The sequence below is a fragment of the Acomys minous genome (assembly GCF_964271855.1).
Source record: "Acomys minous genome assembly, chromosome: 10".
Lineage (NCBI taxonomy): Eukaryota > Metazoa > Chordata > Mammalia > Rodentia > Muridae > Acomys > Acomys minous.
The window spans coordinates 62,878,545-62,892,130 of record NC_140491.1 but is presented as its reverse complement, the minus strand read 5'-3'; positions in this window follow the sequence as shown (position 1 = coordinate 62,892,130).

Genomic DNA, 13,586 nt, shown 5'->3' with positions numbered 1-13,586 from the left:
ACTCTCTCTCGTGTGCTAGATGTGGCCCTTCCAGGAGTCACCTCCAGGCTTGGGGGGGTGAGCAGAAGGGATCGTAAAGGCAGTGATCTTTGTAATATATGTATGTTCTCCCTTCCCAGTGGGAGACAGTAGGTCCCCTCCTCCAACAGATCTAGGCTTCTGTGTGGACACAGAGGTAACACACAGAGCCCTCTGAGGAAGGAGGGGCTGCCCAGCCTCCCAAGTCAGCCATCCTACAGAAGCTTTGTGGTCACAGCTATATGGGTGCCCACGTAGTATTCGAGGGAGAACCTGCCCCCTCCCCACCCCCCGCCCCTTCTCCCCTACCTGGTGCCGTTCTGCATCTTGCCCAATCTCAGTCTCTGAATCAGAGATCGTGCTGCCTCCTCCCCACCTGCCCGTAGAGAGGCATGTGCGTATTGAGTTCCTGCTATTTATGATGGGGGTGCAGCCGAGGAAAGTTGAGTGAAGCTCCTGTGTTCCTAGGGTGGGCCAGAGAGAGCTCGGAAGACTCTTTTTTGTTTTGTTTTGGGTTGTGTGTGTGCATGTGTTTTGTTTTGGGATTTTGTTGTTGTTGTTGTTGTTGTTGTTGTTGTTGCTGTTGTTGGTTTGGTTTGGTTTTCAAGACAGGGTTTCTCTGTGTAGCCTTGGCTGCCCTGGACCTCGTTCTGTAGACCAGGCTAGCCTCGAACTCACAGAGATCTGCTTGCTTCTACCTCCTGAGTGCTGGGATTAAAGGTGTGCGCCACCACACCTGGCCACTCTGAAGACTCTTAATTAAAGCAACTGAAATCAGCTTTAACCACCTCAGAGAGAAGAAGAATCTGCAGGGGGCTCCTGAGGCAGCGAGGACCAGGCTGAAGTCCCAAGGCCACACTACATGGGGCCCACTAGGCGAACCCATTACTACCTTCACACTGGACCCCCTAACCCACACCTCAGGCCACTGAGCTTGATGAGTAAGGGCCAAGCAACTGTTAGCTTGCAACGCTACTTACACCCTTAGGGACATCCTCCTTACCCATATGATTTGCAAGGAGAGAACAAGCCATATGGGAGCTCCCAGAGCTGCTCGGCTCCCACCTCAAGGTGGTCTGAGCGTGGCAGGGCGCAGGGCCCAGCTAGAAGCCAGAGAGACCTGTGATCAAGAAAGAGCCAGCCCTGGCCGGAGACCTGTGCTGAGATGGCTGCCACACCAGGTACTGGTTTCTGCCCCAGCACCAAGTGTTCACTGCAGTAGGTTGGCAACCCTGAGTAGTGGCTGACAGGAGCATGGCCCTCCTTTCCGTGGCCTCCCCATCCCCTACTCTAGCAAGCACCCTGGGGAAACATGTCCCAAGCCAGTGAGCCCTGTGTGGTGTCAGTGTACATATTACGTTGGCAGTAGCTATGCTGGGCAAACTGGGAAGGGTCTCCCTGCAAAAAGGTATCAAATCTAACCCAGATGCTCCAGTCAGTCATGTGGGGGGATACTGCAGTACCTTGAGCAGGCCACTAGGAGGCGCGGGTAAGCTGCTGTCCAGCTCAGAGCAGGTATTTGTGACTTGGCTGGTTGTGAGGCCTGAGTGAGCATATTGTACAAGTATGTATTTGGATGTACACATGCATATATGTTTGTGCACATATGTATACGAATGTGTTATATGGGAATATGCCTATGTGCATTTGTGTCTGCGGGCACACCAGTCATCATGAGTGTGTATGTGGTGCACATAAATTATGATATGAACAGGTGCACAGGTGCGGGTGTGACCTGGGACCCCCAGGCTTGGCATGGCCACTTCTAATCTATTGATGCCCTGCAGGGCCCGGAGGTGGAGCTGTCTGGAAACAGTGCCAGCCTGCAGGACAGGATGAGCAGAGCACTGAGGAGCAGCAGCACCAGAGGAGGGTGCTGGGAATGGGCTATGAAGGACAACTATTCTCCAGGCAACAGTGAAGAAAGCGGAAGAGCAGACTTTCTGGCTTCCATGCTCCTCTTGGGTGCACTGAGGAGATCCAGGGTTTTGCTTGTTTGGTTGTTTGGTTGTTTGGTTGGTTGGTTTGGTTGATTTGGTTTGGTTTTTGTTTTTTGACAGATTTTCTCTGCGTAGTCTTGGCTGTCCTAGATTTGTGCTGTAGACCAGGCTGGCCTCGAACTCACAGAGATCCACCTGCCTCTGTCTCCTGAGTGCTGGGACTAAAGGTGTGTGCTACCACGCCCAGCTGAGGAGATCCAGTTTGAGAAGTGTGTCTTTGGTCCAACACTTTTCACTGGGAGACCCTTAGACCTTGAGCAAGGAGACAACTGGCTTTTGGTCACTTGTCCTGCTCACTGCAAAAGCCATCACCAGGTCCTCTGCTCCAGCTCCTAAAAAGCCTCTAGTCTTCTCCCCATGGCCTCCCTGAGCCTCCTCAACACTGTCCACCATGGCTGGCCACTGTTAGAGTGGCCTGGGATAGCTCAGCTCACCGAGGGAATGTGTGGCTCCAAACAGCAGAAATGCCTCCTCACCTGTGCTGGAGGTCAGTAAGTCCCCAATAGGCTTGGCCATCCTAGGCCCCTTCTAGCTTCTAGTGGCTCTCTCAGGCCAGCCTGGATGCCCTTAACTTTGGCTCATATCACTAGCCATTTCCCTGACTCTTCGTGTTGTCTCGTCTTATAAGGACACCTATTATTGGATTTAGCACCACACAAACTCCAGATCAAGTTGGCTTGATATCCTAAACCCATGGACCATCAAAGACCCTCTCGTGCAAAACCACATCCTCAGGTCTCACGTGGAGTTCAGGGACCCTCAACTTGCAACGCTGACAGAGAGGCCATTTACTAGCATGAGGCTGAGTCGCTGTTCCCTATCCTGCCTGTGCCACCCCCTCCTTGCACACACAAGCCCCTCTCTCAGTGAGATTTGGGCTCAGTCTTGACCTCTCAGTTCCTGGGGAGGTCAGTCCCAAGGATCCAGTGGCCAGGGTGGACAAGAACTGGGCAGGAAGAGGCTGCCTCTGCCCCGCCCCGCCCCCTGGAGCCGCAGCATCAGGAGCTGTGAAATGTGAGTGATCCCCAAGGTTAATTAATTATTACATTAAAATGCACCCGTTAAGGGGCCGCAAACAGGAAGTATTAATCACCATCTCCTCAGACTGACAGGCACATTTCCCTAAGTTCTGCCGCTGCTGACTTAACCAAATGATAATCTCCCGGCGGCTGCCATTTCCCATGAAGTCACAGCTCATGAATATTCCGACATCGCAATTTGCTTTTTAAAAGGACAGACTTATTATTTCATTTTTAAGTTTACTGTCATGAATAGTAATTTCCCCAGCTCCCAAACTAATGAGACAGCAGCCACTCTTCCAGTCATCTGGGAGCTGGGCCCTCAACTGTGTGTCCCCTCCCCAAGGGACCAAGGGGACACCAGGTCATCTTGCTACTCTGTCAGCTTAGAGGAATACCAGTTCTGCAGCCCAGAGCAGGCTACCCACCCCTCCCCTCAGCACAGGGGTCTACTCTTCCGTTCCTTGACCTTGGCAGCCAACCTGTGTCTTGTTTCTGTGACTGGAGTGACAGGACGGAAAGCTTAGCCCAGACCAGCACACACCCTGACTTTCACTCCGGTGCAGGTTGCACTTGACCTCCACAGGCTTTTCTGTCTGCAAGTGTGAGTCAGGACTGAACACCTGGGTGGCCTTCCTGCATCTCCTCTGTGTCTCTGAAGTGACCAAGGCCTTGGCCTGCTGTCAACCTTCTGCTTTGCATTGATAGAAGTGGTGGTGCCTCAGAACTGGATGAAGTAATAGAGCCTCTGCAGCCTCCCAGAGCAGCTTCCCAGGGCTGTTGCTACTGTTTAAGGCAATTATAGGCTGGCCCAAGTGCCCAATAAACCATAGCAATTCACTAAATCCACAGTAAGTGAAAAAAAAAAATCAAATTTCACGATGGCCCTTTCCTGATTGTTTTGGTGGGAAGGGATGCTTTCCAAGATGCCTCCTTTCAAAGAGGGTGACAGCACACAGGAGGGTGACTCAGACCTCACCCCCCCTGCCACTATCTTCATGGCTGCTGCTTCATCCCAGCTGTCTGGAGAAAACCTCTTCTTCTAACATTTAAAGATTTCATTTGCTACCAGATCTATGGGTCTCCCTCGCCTTTCCCTGTGGCTCACCCAGGCCAGTTCCTATAGAGCCCACAGGCTTAGAGTTAGGTCCCTCCACCTCCCCAGACTCCACCTCCACAGTCCGCTTGGATCCCGTGGAGCCTGCCACCTTCTGGTCCTACTGTACCCTCCACATCCCCAGTATGCCCGTATGCCAGTGAGGGGTCACCGCATTTGTCCTTGGCTATCTAGAAAGAGTCGGTGAGAAGCTGGGGACTCAGCTTGCCCAGCAAGCTCAAGACCCTGAGTTTAGTCCTCAACTCTGAAAAAAAAAAAAAAATATAAAAGTCCTAGGAGGCCGGGTGTGGTGGTGCACACCTTTAATCCCAGCACTCGGGAGGCTGAGGCAGGCGGATCTCTGAGTTCGAGGCCAGCCTGGTCTACAAAGTGAGTCCAGGACAGCCAAGGCCACACAGAGAGACCCAGTCTCAAAAAAAAAAAAAAAAAAAAGTCCTAGGGAAGGCTATGACGTAAACCAGTTCTGCACTTGAGGGGGCCCAAGAGAACAGCTGTGGAATGTATCAAGCCAATAGCCCAGATGTTGTGTAAAGAACAAGATTTGTGGGGTTGGAGAGATGGCACGGCAATTAAGAGCACAGGCTGCTCTTCCAAAGGACCCGGGTTCAATTCCCAGCATCCACATGGCTGCTCATAACTGTCCAGCGGATCTGACACCCTCACACAGACATACATGCAGGCAAAACACCAATGTACATAAAATACAAATAAATAAGTTATTTAAAAAAAAAAAAAGAACAAGATTTGTACCTGAGCATGCTGACAGGCCTGTAATCCCAACACTTGAGAATAAGAAACAGGCCAGGCATGGTGGCACACGCCTTTAATCCCAGCACTTGAGAGGCAGAGGCAGGCAGATCACTGTGAGTTTGAGGCTAGCCTGGTCTACAAAGGGAGTCCAGGACAGCCAAGGCTACACAGAAAAATCCTGTCTCAAAAATCAAAAAGAAAAAAGAAAAAAGGAAAAAAGAAAGAGAATAAGAAACAGGAAGACTGCTGCATTTCCAGAAAGTCAGAGACAGGAGGATAATGCCAATTTCCAAGCCAGCCTGCTCCATATGGAAAATTCCAGGGCAGTCAGGGCCACATAGCAAGACCTTGCCTCAAAAAGAAAGAAGTGAAGGAGAAGAAAAAAAGAAGAGGTAGGGGGCGCCCTACCAGCCTGTAGTGCCCCTCTGCTAATAATCAGAGTTTAGTCCAACAGGCCTGAGATGCCAAGTGTCAACCTCAGGAACATCAAACAGTAGGCAGCTCTGTCTGGGCATATAAGTGGGATGTACCCATGGAAATTATTGAAATTGGGACCAAAGTTTCACTGGGACCAGTGTCTTTCCTGGAGCCAGTTCCCCGGGACCCTGAGAGCCTGGGGCCTGCAGAGGCTTGCTCTAATACATGCGGAGTCACGTGATGGTGCGTCACGGCCACACTGTGGGTAGAGGATTCTGTTCGGGTGAGGCTAGTGCGCGTGCAGGGTGCTGGTCGGGTGAGGCTAGTGCGCGTGCAGTGGTCTTTAGCATCCTGACTCCCGGACACCAACCTTCAGTAGCACACCTTTGGCCTCCCTTGGACAGGATGAGAAGCTCTCCTTGGGGTGGAGAGTGCTGTCTCACCACTCCAGGTGGGAAGTCCTGGGCCAGGTGTACACACGCAAAAGAGCAGGGGCCAGAGTTCCCCCACTTCCCACCCCAGCCTCCCCAGGACCTTCCTGCCCTGGCCTGGTTCTGCAGGCACCAATCCCGGGAAGCTCCTGAGAACACTCAGGGTCAAGCAGGGTCAAGAAGCCCAAAGATGAGGAACAGCTTTCTCCAGGACACTGTGGTACACCAGAAGATGAGAGCCAGGCTTCCTGGGGCCCCGCCGGGAGGGCCTGTCCTGCAGGGCCACCCAGCACATTTCTTCCCTCTACAGGGCTGGTACAGCTCCAGGAGGCCTGTCCTCTGCCCCCTTCGTCCAGGGAACCTTGTGAGTACCCATTTGGAGTGACAAAGTTCTGAGGAATCCCAGGTAGTTTCACCAAATATCTGCCGTGCTTTTGCCACTGACAAGAATAGGCAGAGCCACCAGGCATGGTGGCGCTCGCCTTTAATGCCAGCACTCGGGAGGCAGAGGCAGGTGGATTGCTGTGAGTTCAAGTTCGAGGCCAGCCTGATCTACTGAGTCCAGGATAGCCAAGGCTACACAGAGAATCCTGTCTTGAAAAAACAAACAAACAAACAAACAAACAAAGAATAGGCAGAGTCCAGAGACAATTTGACCTCCTTTTCCCAGGCAGGTCCCACCCAACTCCCTTCCCCCACTCCCCCACCCCACCCAGATCCATCCCTACTCCCTCACACCTTCGTGGGCCTCCTCTCTCTCTCTCTCTTTTTTTTTTCCCGGTTTTTCAAGACAGGGTTTTCCTGTGTAGCCTTGGCTGTGCTAGACTCACTATGTAGACCAGCCTGGCCTGAACTCACAGTCTGGGATTAAAGGCGTGCGCCACCACACCCAGCTGTTCTTTTCCTTTTGTTGTTGTTGCTTTGTTTTCAAGACAGGGTTTCTCTGTGTAGCCTTGGCTGTTCTGGACTCACTTTGTAGACCAGGTTGGCCTCGAACTCACAGTGATCCACCTGCCTTTGCCTCTCAAGTGCTGGGATTAAAGGCATGCTCCGCCACCACCCAGCCTCGGGTCCTCTTTTTAAAAGGCATTTATCTTTGTGTGCACATGCATGTGTGTGTGTCCACTATATGTGTGTCTGGTACCTATAGAGGCCAGATGAGGGTATCCTGGAACTGTAGTTAAGGGTGTTTTGTAAGCAGCCTTGTGGGTGCTGGGAACTGAACCTGTGGTCCTCTGGAAGAGCCACGGCTGCTCTTAACTGATGAGTCATCTCTCCAGCCCAGCAGCTGCCTTTTCTGCCATTCTCAGGCAGGGCTGTGTGCTGATGGACTGGACCAGGGGATTTCTGGTGACACATACAGGAAAATGATGATCATGGCTCCCACAACATCTTCTCGCCCCTGTTAGGTGAGCCAGGGCACAGGGGCCATTGCCTGTGGTATGAGCTATGGCTTCCAGTTCATCACTAATGCGTAGGAAGATGCTCAGTAGCTGGTGCTCCGCGCCCGGATGCAGGAAGAACCCAGCGCCACTTCTGGGAACACAAGACATTTAAGTGACTTCCTTGATGAATATTTCATGATTTACATTAATGGCTTTCTGGTGTTTTTCATAACAAAACTCTCCACATTATGATGGGTTAAATGTGGTTATTCCTCTCTCTCTCTCTCTCTCTCTCTCTCTCTCTCTCTCTCTCTCTCTCTCTCAAGTCCCTCCCAGAGTGAGCAACAGTGCCCCTCAGTTTGTATGTCATAGCTGTGACATAAGGTGGGGACAGCTGTAACAGCTCTGTGCCCCACAGACAGTCAGGGCCAGGAATATGCTTTGGGCCGTCTTACAAAGTGGTCTGTGCTGGTGCTGGAGGAACTCCCCCGGGATCTGGTCCACACGTCCCGGCCTATGACATGTGTAGTTTTTCCAAAGTCAAGCTCCACCCCAGAACTGCCTGCTAGTGCTCTCCAGGAATCTAGTCTTTTCTGACACCTGAAGCTTCACCCAGGTTTGCTGTTTTCACTTGGTGTCCCATCCTGTCCCAGAACATCACCTATTGTCTCCAGTGTTCTCCTTAGCTCCCCTTGGCTGTGACAGCAGCATCTCAGCCATCCAGTCCATTGATGGCCTTGACAGCTCAGCCCATCTGGGCAGGTGTTTCACCTTCCATGGCTATGGTGTTGCCCGGCAGAGGCCGCCCTTGTGCCAGCTGCCAATGCAGACTGTCACCACAGTTGGTGGCCTGGATCACCTGGCAGGGCCTGTGGTGGGCTACTCTGGGCAAGCTATCAGCCCATTCCTGCCCCTGGGAAAGCCAGTCACTGTGCCCCTCTCGTGTGAGGAGTGGGCAATCAAGCACCTAAGGGACGTGGAACTTCCTTCTATCATGTGACAGATTTGCCTTTTATCTTCTGCTTACCTCCTCACTCCGTTTAGCGCAGACCCAAGGTGCTAAGGCACTCCAGTTATAACCCAGGGCTTTGGGCACTCTGGCTCCGCCTGCTTCCACTGGTGGCCTTTCCAGTGGGCTCCTGTGCCCCTTTGACATAAACATAACTGATAACTGTCTCCCCTGAGGATTTCCTAAATACATAATTTTGTAAGTTTTCACAGCAGCTGTACAGTGCATATGCACAGCCCCACACCCCCACACCCCAACACCCACACACGTAACATATTTGTCCTTGTGACTGGCTGCAAAATGTCCTTATGGCTCATCTATGTTGTAGGAGGCATCAGGCCTCCTTCCTTCACAAGGCTGACTATGTGCAGGAATTTCCCCAAATGATACCAAGATATGTCACGAAAGTCACAAAAGAAGACTATGAAAGGCCATGCAGGATAGCTCAGCAGGTAAAGAGTTCTGCCACCAAACCTGATGACCTTGGTACAGTCCCAAAGCCCTACAGTGGAAGGAGAGCAGCACCTCCCACAAAGCTGTCCACCATGGCGCGGCAGGAACGTACCCACACATACATTTCAGGGAACCTGGTGAGCAAAGCCAGGCAGACAGGGCGTGTAGGCACAGTAGGCCCTTCTCAACGACCCTACTTACGGCTGCACGGAAAGGGTCAGGGGTGGCCTGTTGCCTAGGTGATAATCTCCCAAAACCCATCTTTGCTTCTGGACAGGGTCTTTTCCTTTCCACCAGGAGGCTTGCGGCAGTCACAGGGTGCACAAGGACAGCACTCAGACACTGGACTAAGAGCACAAAACAGCCACTGTCCATGACTCCAGGGGTGAGTTGAGTTTCAGGGCTAGACAGAACCCCAACTACAGGTGGCAGGCACCTATTTTTGCCAGGAGGCCACATGGACACACCTGATCTTCCCCTGAGGCACCCAGAGGCTTCGCTTCTAGGACTGCTTCTGCTAGGACAGAGGTCGAATTCTCCCATCGGAGCACTCGGGGATCACCACCTTCCTGGTGTCCATCCTGCCCTGTCCTGGGCTAAAAACCCTGCTGGAGACAAGGTGTCACCATCCTTACCATCCCTACAGCCTTTGCATCAAGGAGGGCATGACAGGAGGCGCTGGGAGGGAAGGACTTTAAGGGACTAAACATGCCTCCTACACCCCGGGTGTCCTTAGCTCATGCGGCCACTGAAGCGAGTATTTGGGCACTGTCAGTGTAGCCCGGCACCCAGCGTTCCCACAGCAGCCACAGCAGGCATCCATCTGGTCTCTGTTGAAACAGTGTCTAGCCTGGGCGGCAGAAGTACGGTTGTTTGGTATAGCCGTACTCTCACAGGAAATTGGAGAAAAGATGGGATGGTTTGCCTGGTACTCCCAGAGAGTCATTCCTTCCCCCAACCCAGGCCACCTTACCCTTCCAGCAAAACCAGAAGTTTTGGTCAGTTGGCCCTTCCCAGTTGGCCTTCCTGGCCTCAGATGGGATGGCCTAAGCCTAGTGGCCAAGCCAGTATCACCAGCTCCTTGGGCAAGCCGGGACACATGAGCTGCATTCATGCTCCCTGTTGAGGAAGTGGCAGGGACTCAGTGTCCTCCTGGAGAGTGGCCAGACAGCACCCTCACCCCCCCCACACACAACCCCGTTCCTCCCCAACTCACTTGTTGAGTTTCAGGCTCATTCTCCAAATACACACAGCTTACAGTCCAAGCCCCAGGGACACCCTCGACTTGAAAGGAGGCTATGTAGGTAGGGGGACCTACAGGCTTGAAGGAGGAGATCAGGAGCCCCATGTGGTAGAGTCAGGCCACCACTGACCCCTGGCCTAGGTAGCAGAAGATAGGGACACGAGCACTCTCCATCCCCACAGGTTGTCATAGAGACACGTGGCCCTGAGCACAGATGCATGGCTGGAACCAAGGGTTCTCTGGACGTGTCCCCTGAATACCCTTTACTTTAAGTGCTTGGCCCCACGGAACTACCGGCATGCACCTTCCTTCTGATGCGTCACCCTGGATGGTCCTGCCAGCTCAGCTTCTAGTATCTCCCACCTGTCTCTTCCACTGCACCGTCCTCTCCCGTTTTCCTATCCTACCCGGGCCTGGCCTGGTGTCTCCTCATCTCTTGTGGTCAAACGGACAAGCCACTTAGATCGAACCTTCCACAGAGGTCCAGCCCCTACCATCACCTGGGGGAAACATGCTTCATGTTGAGGTCCACAGACTGAGGAAACAAGGGTAGAATATGGGTGTGAACTTTCTACTTTTGCACTGGAAGCTGTGTTTTAGACATGAGCCAGGGGTTGTCTGGATCACCAGATCTAAGATGGAGGCGTCAGAGCTGACACGAGGCTTGACAGCTGTCTACTGTGGGGTCAGCAGCCTTGTCTTCTGTTCAAGGAGGGAGAGGGGTATACCCCAAAAAGTGAGCAGACTTTGTCAAGGCCATGGACCTCGTGACTAATGGGATTTCAGAGGTCACAAAGCCTTAGCACCAACACCAACACACACACACACACACACACACCATTCTAGCCTGTAATAATCAGTTGGCTCCCATCATGAAGCCAAAAGACCCTTGGGAGTCTTCTTAACCCCAGACCCAGCCATGTATGTGCCTGGGTACTGAGGACACCCTACCTCCCATTTGTCAGATTCCCCCACCCAAGAGCAGATGCACCCAGACTCCCTAGGCAGCAATGACCTCACACAGCCAGGAGGAGGTAATCCCAGAGACTTCTCTGTGGGGCACCCATCTCAGAGCCTCGCCAGGGAGCAAGACAACCAGGGGAAAGGATGGGAGAGATGCGGCTGATGGAAAAGTCCCCTGCCTCTAGCCGTGACCAGCTCTGGAATGGGTCTCTAGCATAGGCTGTAAAGAGAATGGTCCAGCAAGAAACCGTGCCCACTAACGATCCTAGGCCATCTCTCTCACCACGCGTCTCCACCACAGGAAGGGAAAACAAACAGGCGGGGTGGGGTGAGGAGGCAGTCGGCCAGGATGACGTCATAACCCCTACCCACCTTCAGCTGTCTCTAACCCTTCCCTGTCCAGACCTTGGTCACCGCTATAGTCTGACCCTGGGCATAGGCCCCAGATAGACCCAGGCCCTGTGCAGTGGCTGCCTCTCTCTGGGATTCTGGGGGACCCCTCCTTACCTGGGGAGGGGCATTTCCCAAGCTGGCACGGAGAGGGAAAGCAAGAGTAATTCCTAATTAAATAGAGCATGAACCAGGGGATTATAGAGTGATTTCCCAAACCAGTTGGCCCTTGAAGAGCAAACATCCCATTACCGTCACTTCTGCCAAGCGTACGTGCCTACGAAGCAGGGCAGACAAGGGTAGTGATGAAACCGGCTCTTTCCGGGCACTGCGCTTCGCCGAAGCCACTTTATGGAGCTCCTACCGGCAGTGGGAAATGACTGCTGCCAGCCTGATTTATTTGTCCCGACGCTTTGCGGCACTTCAGATTAATAAAAATATTTAATAAAGAATCAAGATGGTTTATCTGTAATGCAAAGAGAATCACATTGCCTGTATTTTTATTACTGAAAAATTGGAAGCAGGAAGAAATAATGATATAAGCCACTGTGTAAACGACAAAAATACCCATTCTCGTGGCGTGCCCTGCGCAGCAGCCTCGCTCTGCCCTGTAAACGTAATGTATGGCTCGTCTCTTTCTATGGATTCCGCAGCCTGCTCACTGTGGAGTTAATATCACCCCGCTCTCTGTGGCTCAGGGAAGTGATTAAGTAAGAAATAAATTTGGCTGTCATTGCATTTAAAATCAAATCAAGGATCATTTGTTACCCCAAATGAAGCCGTTCTCCTTTTCTGCCCGTGGGTCGGCTGCTGTTTGCCGAACCATTTAGAAATGTGTGTACAGTAAACTGGCGCCTAATGGCTTCTACTATAACATGATCTTTATGGGGCTGCCACGCCAGGCTGCAGCTGGAGCCCACAACAGCACATGGCTTTTTTAATTTAAAGTTATAGGTGTGAGACCCTGCAGGCTCGTCTCCGATACATCTGAGTCTTGTTGGCGGAGATCCCTGGCAAGATGGAAAAGGGGCTACCGTCCCTGTACCCCTGTCCTTCCCCCTTCATCAGCTCGGCTTCAGCTAGCCCACCTGCCCTCAGATCCCCAGTGCTGGCTGAGGTCCTAACTGACCCTACCAGGTGGGGAGGAAGGTTCTCCTCCTGGGAAAAGAGCCAGGGCAGTGGCACGTGCAGCCTGCAGCCGAGGCGGGTCCCAGGACTCAAGTGTCCACCTGGTGCCTAGTGGTGAGTAAGCAGCCCAGCATTCCAGAGTTCAGGGCTTCTGGGCAGCCCCTCAGCAGCCAGGCTCCTCCAGGCTCTCACACAGTGTCTGCCTCCTCCCATTCTGCCTTCCTTGGCTGATTTTTTATTTTATTTTTATAAGAGTTTCTAATGAGAAGAGTTGGACAGGCTCTAGCACACAAAAGGTCAAGCTTGAGGAAGTGTGCTGAGCCTGTCTGTTCCTTGGGCTTGCCTTTCTTCAGCTGAGAGTTCTAGGTGAGAGCCAGAGGGAGCAGACTCCAGGACAGGCCCAAGTCCTGAGCCCCAGGTCCCCAGAAAAGGCTTTACCTAACTTGGGTTGCTGGGAATGCCATTCATTAGTGGAGGTCTGGCCACATTGACTCTGCTGTGCCCAGGGTTCTCGGGATACGGCCACACAGAAGCAGGGAATTCACTTCTGAGCACCAGAGGCACAGACAGACAGGAAGCTGGGAATGCAGGGGTCCCCAACACCACAAGGAACTGGCTGAGGAGGAAGGGTCTCCTTTTGTGCCTTCTGCAGCTGCAGGCTTGCTCGCAAAGGGACATGGGATACCTGAATTTGAGGGAGGAGCTCTCAGCACTGGGGTTTGACCTTGCTGCTAGCCAGCCCTGGCTCAGGCCTTGAGAAGCACCACCATTGAGGTGGTGAATGAGTGAGGGAGGGAGGGAGGGAGGGACTCTTTCTCCAGCCCTCTGTCCTCAGGAAGCTGCCTCTTCCTGCCCTGCCTTGATGCATGCAAATACAGGTTCTTGCCTGGGTCAGGCAACAGGGACAAGGGACAGGATTGAGCTGAGCTGGATCCATCTCTGGCACTCAGGGACTACTGGGGAGTGCCTGATAGGTGTCTCTGCTGTGGCCTCTGCCGCTTTCCTTAGAAGCAGGGAACATGCCAGGGAAACCTAAGGGCGAGCCCATCCTTGCTATCCTCGGTCTACATACTTTCAGCCACACAGCTTTTGTCTCCAGAGCCACACAAATTGGAAGGGGACACTTTGCTGGGGTACCCAGGCCAGAAAAGCTTTGTGGAGGTGGCAGTCAGCCCATTCCCTAGCTAAGAGCAGAAAGGCCCCTGTCACTGGCCCGCAGTCTGACCCAGCCTTCCTAGCCCCTCCATTCTTTGCATCTTTTTT